We start from the raw sequence: 12,190 nt of genomic DNA on the forward strand, positions 1-12,190 counted from the left end.
GAACTCGGGAGGCAGAGGTTGCAGTAAGCTGAGATTGCCATTTGACTCCAGCCTGGGTAACAGTGCAAAACTCCATCTCAAACTAAAAAAGAAAAATAAAATGAAAAACATTTAAAAACAGATTTGCATCAAAAACCAACAATGACAAGCACGAGGATTTTGTTAAGTTAAATGAGCCGCACATAGTTGGGGACTGGCTCATGTTCTTAGAACTTTGCTCCCTCTTCACAATTTAGCTCATGACCCGGCAATTATTCCCTTCCCCACACGGCCTTGGCACTGGTCAGTTTCTGGCCCAGTGGAGTCCCCTTTCCACACTAGAGCATTTCCCCCACCTCCTGATACACTTCCTCCCCTGGCAGGCGCTCTCTCATAGATCAACATGTAACACACCCACCAGGTGCCTCCCTGCTGCGGGGCTGTGGAACTCAGTGACTGTCAGGATGGCCAGTGAGGGTGTGGAGGGAGGCGGCCAGGTCAGAGATATTGTCTTGGGATCCTGTGACCTCACCTCCCCACAGAACTGCAATTGTATGTTACCTGTGGCAATAATGACAGTATACACTTGGGGAACTGAAAATATTTCTGAAAAACTTTGTCCCAGTTACAATTACCTGTTTTTGGTAATTGACAACTTCCCTGCAGCACCTCCAGAGAGATGACAGTGCCTGGAGAGGCTCTGCTTTTCCATGATCCTTTGAGGCAGACAGGGGCTGTCCTGGAGGGAGCAGAAAATGCGGAGTCTGAGACAGAAGGGGATGACAATGAAGCACGGTGGGTGCTGGATTCTGTGCCTCCTGGGATGTGTTTTTGCTGAAACTCTAATTTTCTGTTACTCCCCAAATTCTTTAAATGAGCAATCATTGAATTATAAATAGAGAAATGGGATCACACAAGTAACCTGAGAAGGATTTGTCAACAGATTACAGTGCCAGGAAGAATGTGAGGTTCAACATTGACAAAATAGAGACATCTGTGTAATTCAATACAAGTTGATACGCACATGTAGATTGCATATATACATAAGTGTATGTGTGTGTGTGTGTGTGTTTGGAATATATGTTTTATCAAAATGTAACTCAATAGAGATAGACTCTAAACTGAGCAATATTCATAGAAGAAACAAATACATTTAATAAGGAATTTCCTCTCACACAAGCACCAAGTTTATGTAGTTGAGAGGGAAATTCTACCGATAAAGTAATCAATAAACCAATGCTACTTAAACTACTTGAGAGTTATAGAGAGGGCAGTCTTTCCTGAGATCGTTTTTAGGAAGGGTATATAAAGGTGACACCAGAACCTTGCCTAGATTTAGCCATATAGAATACTATAGACAAGGCCCAGCGCGGTGGCTCACACCTGTACTCTCAGCACTTTAGGAGTCCGAGGTGGGCGGATCACGAGGTCAGGAAATCGAGACCATCCTGGCTAACACGGTGAAACCCCTTATCTACTAAAAATATAAAAAATTATCCAGTTGTGGTGGTGGGTGCCTATAGTCCCAGCTATTCGGGAGGCTGAGGCAGGAGAATGGCTTGAACCTGGGAGTAGGAACTTACAGTGAGCTGAGATTGCACCACTGCACGCCAGCCTGGGTGACAGAGCGAGACACCGTCTCAAAGAAAAAAAAAAAAGGAATACTCTAGACAAACAGAACATATACATTTAAGAGTAAAAATATTAAATATTAGAAACCATTGCATCAGTATATTAATGCATATTCAATCTCCATGTATGTTTTAAAGGGAAGTATGACTCAATATTAAGAAATTCATTGATGAAATTAATTGCATTAATAGAATGAATGAGAATGTCATGTGACTATGGTCATCAATGCAAAAAAATTGGCAGAAAATTATGTTTAATAAATTTAGTAAGAAATTGGTGTAAAAGATTTCTGAAAAACATGAAAATAGATACATACAAATGAAAAATAACGACACCAAATGTTTGGGTAAGAAAATTCAATAACATTGAGAAGTCAATAATCTTTGAAAAAATGTGTATGTTGAGTTTGACCCAAATACAATACCATGGGCTTGTGTTCCGGAGATCTTAAAAATGTATTGCTATGAAAAATAAACAAAAAACGCCAGGGACAATTTGAAATTAAAAAAAAAAAAAAAAAAAAAAGCCAGGCACGATGGCTCACTCCTGTAATCCCAACCCTTTGGGAGGCTGAGGTGGGCAGATCACCTAAGGTCAGGAGTTCAAGACCAGCCTGTCCAACATGGTGAAACCCCATCTCTACTAAAAATAAAAAATTAGCCAGGTATGGTGGCACATGCCTGTAGTCCCAGCTACTTGGGAGGCTGAGGCAGGAGAATCGCTTGAACCCCGGAGGTGGAGGTTGCAGTGAGCCAAGATCATACTACTGCACTCCAGCCTGGGTGACAGAGAGAAACCCTGTCTCAAAAAAAAAAAAAAAGAGGAAAAAAAGAGTGAATTCACTCTGTTATAAATTATTAAAATGTGGGAATTAAAATAGTGTACTGTCAATTCATGAATAGAAATAGAAGTGAGCGGAATAGAAAATTTAAGACAGAATAAAATATATGAAAATGTCACTGATAAGACAGAAGTGACAAAAGTAGAAATGTGGGCTTAGGGTGTTTGACCCTTTGTCTCCTCATGTGTTTTGTTGCACAAACAGAGATGGTGTTTCCACAAGTGAAGGGAGGATATTCAACCTTTGAATAGAGTAGCTTTGGCTATTGTCTGATGAATAACATTTTTACTGGCTCAGTACACATTGTAACCTGTCCTAAGAGCCCACAGTATGTTTGCTGGTGAGCTGAGATGTGGCTGCCTTCAGTAACACTTTATCGCCTACATCTGACCCACTTTCTCTGGGTCCCTTAAAAACAGTCACATACTGTTTTAGTAACTCCTTCAGCTGGTGATGTGTGTGGCCTGAGACTATCTGAGGACCCTTCCTATCCAGGCCCACAGGGGATAACAGTCTGTGAACAGTCCAGGGAAAGACCCAATGCTTGGAGATGCTGGAACAGGCTACCCCAACGTGTGTTACTCTTCACCTATACTCCAAATTGGCACAAGCAGAAGTTGCCACAGTCCATTAGAAGGGAAAAAAAACAGATTTGGAAAGAATAAACATCCTTGGTTATGAGACACAAAGATCATCTTCAGAAAATATGCTAAAATGAAATGAATAGATGTTCTATGCCTTGAGTGAAACTTTATTTGTGAGAAATTTTCTCCAAATAATGAAGAAATTTATGGTACACAGCAAAAGGCAGAACCAGAAGAAAGGCTGAGGATGACCAGAAGTACCAGCATCCTTGGAATGTGCTGCCAGTTGTCAGCTAGGTAGCTAATATATGTAATTAAAACTGCTAGATATAAGAAAAACAATTCTGCATATAGAGTGTGTAAAAAGCAATGTTTTGGGTGAATATAGTTGTAAAGGCATGAAATGTGTGTTTTTAGAGAAAAAGCAATTTTGTCTAGTTTAAATGTTACTTAAAGATTGTTTCAAATTGAAGAAATAAAAAAAGATAAAACAGTGAATATGAAAAGTTGTAAAGAAAAAGAGAATACCCGGGCACGGTAGTTCATGCCTGTAACCCCAGCACTTTGGGAGGCCAAGGCGGGCGGATCACCTGAGGTCAAGAGTTGGAGACCCGCCTGACCAACATGGTGAAACCCCATATCTACTAAAAATACAAAATTAGCCGGGGGTGGTGGTGCATGCCTGTAATCCCAGCTGCTTGGGAGGCTGAGGCAGGAGAATCGCTTGAACCCGGGAGGCAGAGCTTGCAGTGAGCCAAGATCTTGCCGTTGCACTCCAGCCTGAGCGACAAGAGCAAAACTCCATCTCAAAAAAGAAAAAGAATAGAAAAATTGTGAGAGATTGTAAAAGGTTATGAAAAACTGTGGTCAAAAGCTGACTGAGATTGGATGAATTTGTTTATATGGCTTTATTAAAGTTAGCTTTGTATTGGTAATGCACTAATATAAAAGTAAAAGTTTTTTTCTTTTGAACAAGACTTTCTTTTTTTTTTTTTTTTTGAGACGGGGTCTTGCTCTGTCACCCAGGCTGGAGTGCAGTGGCCGGATCTCAGCTCACTGCAAGCTCCGCCTCCCGGGTTCACGCCATTCTCCTGCCTCAGCCTCCCGAGTAGCTGGGACTACAGGCGCCCGCCACTTCGCCCGGCTAGTTTTTTTTTTTTGTATTTTTTAGTAGAGACGGGGTTTCACCGGGTTAGCCAGGATGGTCTCGATCTCCTGACCTTGTGATCCGCCCGTCTCGGCCTCCCAAAGTGCTGGGATTACAGGCTTGAGCCACCGCGCCTGGCCTTGAACAAGACTTTCATGTAGCATTAGTAAGAGACAATAAACTGTTTTTGCATAGTCGTCTAATAATCTGCAAAAATAAAAAAAGGAAGAAAGAGGAGAGACAGATTCTGTCTCATGCTGTCTTGACTAGGTCTTTTGATTGTTCAGAAAACTGAGTCTCCTCTCTATTAAAAACAGGTTTCTGCTTCTTAAAACATTTTAATTACCACTTTGTCTAAATGAATGACTATTATTTTACAGTGACCTGTGATTCTATTTTGATCTAGTGTTTTAAAACTTTAATATATGTCACATCCTTCCCAAAAATCACATTTTAAATTTAAAATTAAGTCTTTTGGACCCCAAATTAACTCTGGGATGTTACAGAAGTTCCTTGAAGCATCCTTGAAGGATCCAAAAGCATCCAGACTTATTTGCTATTTTAAATTATGTGGGAAGCATTATCTAATAAGATATAATGTTTAACCTTATTCTAGTTATATCTTGTGGATATGTTATTAATATAAGTCCCAAATTTGCATGAGATTTCTAAAATTCTGATTCCTAACATATGTCTTGGTAGCTTATAAGTCATAATTGTGGTTACTATGTAAAATAATTGTAAGCCACAGAAATAATCAAATTTTCTTATCTATCGTGTCTTTATGACTATTTTAAGTCATTTCGACAGCTAATTGCTTAAGTCTTATGAACTTTCTGGAAAGTCTTCACAAGCCAGTAAAATCTTAGAACATTGTGTCTTCAAGGAGGTTCGTGGGAGGATAGAAAGGACCCTGATAAGCACTTATGAATACAAGTTTCTGATAATTTTAGAGTCATTTCATTTGGGCCAGGTAAGAAGTCCCAGAACTCTAATGAAGAGATTTGACTATTTTATAAAACTGCTAACCCAAGCAGGATAAGAATTAATTGAATATCAAGGGAATACTCTGCCAGATTTTCATACTAAATCAGCCAGTATTGAAATCATTTACATATGCAATTTGAATGAACTTCATGATCTAAGTCAAATGGAAACCCATTTAATAAACAATGCAACATACCTGATTTGAGGCAACAGAACTGGAATTTAAGAAAATATCAATTCAGTGTTAAGTGTGGACTCATGGAGAACGTGGACAGCTGCCTAGTCCTTCCTGAGTCCTTAAAGCTTCCCTTATTATAGCTCTACACTCCAGGACTCTTCCTGGAAGAAATAAAATAATCCAAAACAAATATATATGTTCAATGTTTGGTATGTTAAACCCATAATCCTGAGAAGACAATCAAAACTTTAGATACATTTCTTCCAACTTTTGGGCCATTTGAACATTTATAGAGGAATGTCATTCAATTGTCATTTTCAATGCATGTTTTCTGGCTGTATAAAGGGTTTTCCATGCAAGAAGGCTGATGCTACAACAGTAGCAAAAAGGTCCTTAGGAAACGTGTTTCCCTCGTGAGACATTTCTGGAGAAATCTCCAGTGATAGAAGTACTCGTTTCACTGGACAAGTTATAGAACAGATAAGCTATTACAGAGACAATAGCACTAGTCAGAGCTAACTAAATTAATTGGATTGCCTTGGTCAAAGGTATTGCAGATTAATGACAATCAGTTCCACTTCCAATGGAAAACATAAGTTGACCCCTTATGAAATAGTCACTGCAAGGCCTGTGCCCCTAATAATAGAACCTCATGTATCTTTCATTCCTAAACTCTCCTATGACTAAATGCTGCAAAACTGTAATGTATTATGCCAGAGTGTTTTCACCAGGCAAAGGAAGCTTTCATGAGCCACCGACTGAGGACAATCAAGCCCTTCACAATCTAAAACCTAGACCTTGGGTCTTCTGAAAACAGCATCAGAGAAAGGCTGTCTTTGCCACCACTCTGTAACAAAACTTGGGACCTTGAATCTTGGGTCCATAATCTCACAACTCAGGAGAACACTTTCAGACTCTTGGAACTGCACACCCAGTAGAGAACTAAGGTAAAGCTAACCAAGGAAGTTTCTGTCCAAAAGCAGATGATATTGTAGATGTGGACAGCTTTCTCAAGATCACAGATCAAGACTTCTCTGCTATCAGAAGACTCTTGCCTCTCTTAATTTTTTCCTTCCTTATGCTTCTCTGAACATTAGGACTGGAAAAGGGGCTTTGTGTAAACTCATATGGCATACTATTATTTGTGGGATATTTTGCTTTTGGTTTTGCTTTCTGTTTTTTTTTTTTTTTTCTTAGATAGAGTCCCACTCTGTCGCCCAGGCTGGAGTACAGCGGCACGATCTCAGCTCACTGCAACCTCCACTTCCCAGTTTCAAGCGATTCTCCTGCCTCAGCCTTCCGAGTAGCTGGGATTAGAGGGGGCACACCACCACACCCAGCTAATTTTTGTATTTTTAGTAGAGACGGGGTTTCACCATGTCGGTCAGGCTGGTCTCGAACTCCTGACCTTGTGATCCAACAGCCTGGGCCTCCCAAAGTGCTGGGATTACAGGTGTGAGCCACTGTGCCTGGCTTTGTTTTGTTTCTGAGACAGAGTCTCGCTCTGTCTCCCAGGCTGGAGTTGCAGTGGTGTGATCTCGGCTCACTGCAACCTCCGCCACCTGGGTTCAAGCAATTCTCCTGCCTCAACCTCCCAAGCACCTGGGATTACAGGCACCAGCCACCACACCCAGCTAATATTTTGTATTTTTAGTAGAAACAGAGTTTCACCATGTTGGCCAGGCTGGTCTCGAACTCCTGACCTCCGGTGATCCACCCACCTCAGCCTCCCAAAGTGCTGGGATTACAGGCCTGAGCCACCGCACCCGGCCTATTTGTGGGGTATTTTGAAGCCAGTCTTCTACATGGCCAACTTTATGCCTTAAGGGATAAAAGATGAAGAGCCAATGTGGATGAGGAATTTTAATGGTAGCTTTGTTGCTCCATAACAGTCAGAGACAGAACGTTGGTTCACTCCTATTAACCTACAGCATAGGGTGAAGAAAATATTGCCAGGAGGCCTTCACCCTTGCAGATGAGCCTCATTTCTTAGGTCTCTTTTTCTATCGTTTAGAGTAAATATAAATGAGGCAATGATTAGACATTTGTCCCTCGTAGTGGGCTCTATAGCAGCTTCTACTGCAAAGGCTTTGGTTGTACAGCAGTCTTCAAGTTTCCTTGCTATAGTTGTGCTAGATAATAGAATAACTCTAGATGACCTAATGACTGAACGGGGAAGAATCTGCACATGGTTGAATATATAGGTATTAGAGAGATTTAGTTGTAGGGAATTAACAAACAGCCTGCTGGGTTAAAACAAGTACTCTATCCAGCTCACTCCTTGATCTATTTGATTTTAGTTGGTTTGGTTTAGACCCTGGCTAAGGAGCATACTCCAAACTCTTGGTATTATCCTCCAGATACTCACAACAGTAGTCTCCAAAGTACATTGTATTCCCTCAAAAGTATTAAATGTTTGTGTGCAGTCATCTATGAAATGGCAAATGATCTCTTTGACTGGAATGAAAAAAAATCAAAGAAATGTTTGATCATTGTTTGAAATGCTTGTTCCCTGGTGCTGTAAAGAAATAGCACTTGAGCATAAATTTAATTTACTCAGCAAGGCCATTTTTACTTCCTGCAGAAAGGGTACACTTGCCAGCAGTTTTGCCATGAGAGTACACCAAACAAAGGAGACAGTGTCATTTATAACCTGACGTGTCCACCCTACTGCCGTGTCCGGTTTCCATTGGCTGGAATGGGACCTCACATTCTGTATTTGTTCTGATCGGCTAGCAACTTAGAACTTTTTAAAAGAGGCAAAGGCAGAGGAGAACAAAGGAAGGAGGAAGTAACTTGTGGAATACTGAAAAAGGTAAAAACGCCTTCAAATAAGGAAGAGGAATAGGCTATGACCTAATGCTTGCTTGAACCAGTATGAGCACGCCAGGGCAAATATTTAGGCTAAACTGTGGGAGTTAAGAACATAAAGTACATTGATTTCTTTATCATGGCTAGCAGATATTTAAGAATGTTAACACAGGTCTTTGAATCAATTTTGCTTCTAAGAGAAGTTACTATTTATTCCTAACTAAATGAGGAGGAAAGTCTTTGAAGAGGAACCCTACTTTACTTTTTTTACAATCGTGAAAGCACCACAATCTATGAATGATTTGCTGAGACCAGAAGCCCAACATGATAGTGACTCAGAGTAGCACTAAAGTCCTATATTTTGGTCACACACAAAATTGAGAGGTTGACCAAAAAAGGAGATAGTTAAATTAACTTTAGCCTAAAGCTGTCTTCTTATATATTTTAAATTTGGCCTAAAAGATTCTCTCTACCTAGTTAACTGTAACTTACCTGGATGTATAGATAGACTATGGCCTGCTCTTATACCAATCATTGAGCTTTGGCTGATCAAAGATGGCCAATTGTTCACATCATGTTCAAATAAGATAAATGCCAAGCTACACGCAATGCAACTTTTTCTGCACCTCACTTCTGTACTTTTTTCTGTATGTCACTTTCTTGATTCTGTCCATAAATCCTCTCCAACCACACAGCAGCATGGAGTTTTTCTGAACCATTCTGGTTAAGGGAGCTGCCTGGTTTGCAAGTCATTCTTTGCTCAATTAAATCCTGTTCAACTTAATTTGCCTAAAGGTTTTTTTTAAAACATGACCAAGATGAACAAGAGCTTAGAATACCTTAGGTGGGAGGAACATGGTAGGTGATGTTGTTGGGAGGATGAGGTGAGGCCAGAATGGGGTTTGAGGGCCAGAGAGGGACCCGTCTGTGAGGCTGATGAGATTGCTATTAGTAACTATGCCTGTTATATGGAGACAGGGTTATTACCCCTGCCAAACATAAGAGAAGAGGAAAAGCAGGAGGTATTTCCCTCTCATTTTTTACATTTCTACAAGAGCCAAGAGCCAAGTACATGGCTTCTATCCTTCATTCTCACAGTGTCCAGAATAACCAGCAATGTCCAGTGAAGAAGGGGCTCAAGTGCACACAGCAGTCTTCTAAATACTGACCAAAACAAATTCGGTTTAAAAATCATCTACATCTTTCTCCGTCACAAAATTTTTATCAAGTTAATTTTTAAATTGTTTGATTTTTAAAAAACTTTTTAAATATATAAACATTGCTTTCAAAATTCTGGTTGGTTAAATGCCAAGACCAGCTCGGTTGGGGAGACCCTAACCCAGCGGTGTTAGAAGAATTAAAGACACACACACAGAAATATAGCGTGTGGAGTGGGAAATCAGGGGACTCACAGTCTTCAGAGCTGAGAGCCCTGAACAGAGATTTACCCATATTGTCAACATTTGTCAATATTGTCAATATTTACTGACAGCAAGCTAGTGATAAACATTGTTTCTATAGATAATAGATTAACTAAAAGTATTCCATATGGGAAACAAAGGGATGGGCTGAAACAAAGGGATGGGCTCTGGGTAGTTATCTGCAGCAGGAAAATGTCCTTAAGGCACAGATCGCTCATGCCATTGTTTGTGGTTTAGGAATGCCTTTAAGCGGTTTTCTGCCCTGGGTGGGTCAGGTGTTCCTTCTCCTCATTCCGGTGAACCCACAACCTTCAGCATGGGCATCATGGCCATCATGAACAAATCACAGTGCTGCAGATTTTGTTTATGGCCACTTTTGCGGCCAGTTTGGGGCCATTAAATGGCCAGATTTGGGGCCTATCCCCAGCATGTCCCCCTTCTTGTTTTTGCAGGGCAATAAAAGCAAAGGTGGCTTTATCACGGTGAGCTACTTCTCACAGGAGTTAGGATCCACATCTGCAGACTGCACAAAGACAAACAATACAGATTAAAAGCACAATTATCATTGAAATTACAGAGCCTCCAAGTGTCTTTATCTATTTTAATGGGTTAATAGCTGCTAATCCGTCTGCAGCTCCTTCAAGCACTCCAGTTCCTGATATTAAGGTCAGGTGTTCCTGGGATGCTTTAAATATTTGTTCTTTTAATTTTGCAATATCCAAAGACAAGTTTGTAGAGTGTCCTTCTAGATGCTTTTTTATTTTTTCCCAAATTTTGTTCTTATTAAGAACCATTAATCGTTTCCACAAATCCTTATGTTTAACTCCTACAGCAGGCCATATCATTTGAGGTTGAAGTGCCACTATACTGCCATGTTTCCAGATAATAGGAACTCTTGCCATACTTGTTACCATTTCTACCATCTGACTGTTTTGTTTAGACCAGTTGAACATAGTGTAGCTGTGGCACACTGTGCTCCAACACTATGCTCCAATCCAGTGATCATAACATTGGAGTAATATTTCTAGAGTGGGGGCAGCACAAAGTATATCATCCATATAATGAATAATGTAACACTGTGAAAACTTTTTACAAGTAAGTTCAATTGCTTGCCCTACATCAGTCTGGCAAATTGTTGGACTATTTAACATGGCTCGTGGCAACACTTTCCAATGAAAACACTTAGCAGGCTGCAGGTTGTTTATTGCAGGAATTGTAAATGCAAACGGTTCACAGTCTTGCTCAGCTAAGGGAATAGTAAAGAAACAGCCTTTTAAATCTATGACTATTAAAGGTCAATTTATTGGAATCATAGCAGGAAAAGGCAATCCTGGCTGTAATGCTCCCATAGGTTGTATAACTGAATTAATGGCTCTTAAGTCAGTTAACATTCTCCATTTACCTGATTTTTCCTTAATTACAAAAACTGGAGAATTCCAAGGGGAAAATGTTGGAGCTATGTGTTCTTTTTCTAATTGCTCAGCAACTAAGTCCTCTAAAGCCTCCAGTTTCTCTTTACTTAGCGGCCATTGTTCTATCCAAATTGGCTTATCTGTTAACCATTTTAAAGGTATAGGCTCTGGAAGCTTAACAATGGCCACCATCAAAAATGATATCCTAAACCTTTGCGGGAACTTTGTCTTTCCACTTGAAGCGGTTCCTTCGAAACTTACAAATTTTTTACTAGTCCTACACCAGGGACATACCCCATTTCATGCATCATATATTGACTTTGAGGGATGTATAATTGCTCTGGAATTAGAACTTGTGCTCCCAATTGTTGTAATAAATCTCTCCCTCATAAATTTATAGGATCAGAAGTTATAATTGGTTGAATAGTCCCAGGTTGTCCATCGGGCCCTTCACAATGCAAAATATAACTGCTTCGATATACTTCAGGGCTTTACCAAATCCAACTATGTTAAATTTAGTGAGTTAAATTGGCCACACGGATGGCCAGTGCTGCAGAGAAATGGTTGAAATGTCCGCTCCTGTATCTACCAAACCTTTACATTTCTTTCCCTGAATAGTTATTTCACAGGTAGGATGTTTTTCAGTAATTTGATTCACCTAATAAGCTGCTTTGCCTTGTTTATTTGTGCTTCCAAATCCTCCTGTTCGTTTAATTTCACTTTTCCCCATTTCTACATATGACACAATCAGGGGCTGTGCTATGAACTCTCCTGGTTCTGCTTTCCAGGGAACAGAAGTAGATGTAACAATTTGAATTTCCCCATTATAATCTGAATCAATGACTCCTATTTGTACTTGCACTCCTTTTAAATTTAAACTAGACCTGCATAGAAGTAATCCAATTGTCCCTACTGGCAAGGGTCCACAGACCCCTGCTGCAGCTTTTTGTGGGGGTTCCCCAGGCAGAAGGCTCACAGCTTTTGTGCAGCATAAATCTACTGTGGCACTCCCAGCTGTAGCAGGTGACAGACATTGTACAGGGGTTAGGGAATGGCCTGAGCCAGAAATGCCCCAGTTTGGAATGGGGCCCAGGACGGACCCCTCATGCCATTTCCCGAATTAAAAAGGAAAAGGCTCAAATGTAGCTATAATATTTCCCTGTTGATCTGGGGGGTGTATTCTAACGGGGAACTGCCA

The 12,190-nt window shown here is 40.4% G+C and overlaps 1 long non-coding RNA gene across 1 annotated transcript; it reads left to right on the top strand.

The window, feature by feature from the left end:
• The first annotated feature begins 4,794 nt into the window (after positions 1 to 4,794).
• LOC108583455 lies at positions 4,795 to 8,124 on the top strand. The gene is made up of 3 exons (XR_001898128.3): positions 4,795 to 5,156; positions 6,066 to 6,295; positions 7,933 to 8,124. It is a non-coding gene; the product is annotated as an uncharacterized LOC108583455 (long non-coding RNA).
• Positions 8,125 to 12,190: the final 4,066 nt, after the last annotated feature.

This window comes from Papio anubis, chromosome 18 (assembly GCF_008728515.1).
Source record: "Papio anubis isolate 15944 chromosome 18, Panubis1.0, whole genome shotgun sequence".
Classification (NCBI taxonomy): Eukaryota; Metazoa; Chordata; class Mammalia; order Primates; family Cercopithecidae; genus Papio; species Papio anubis.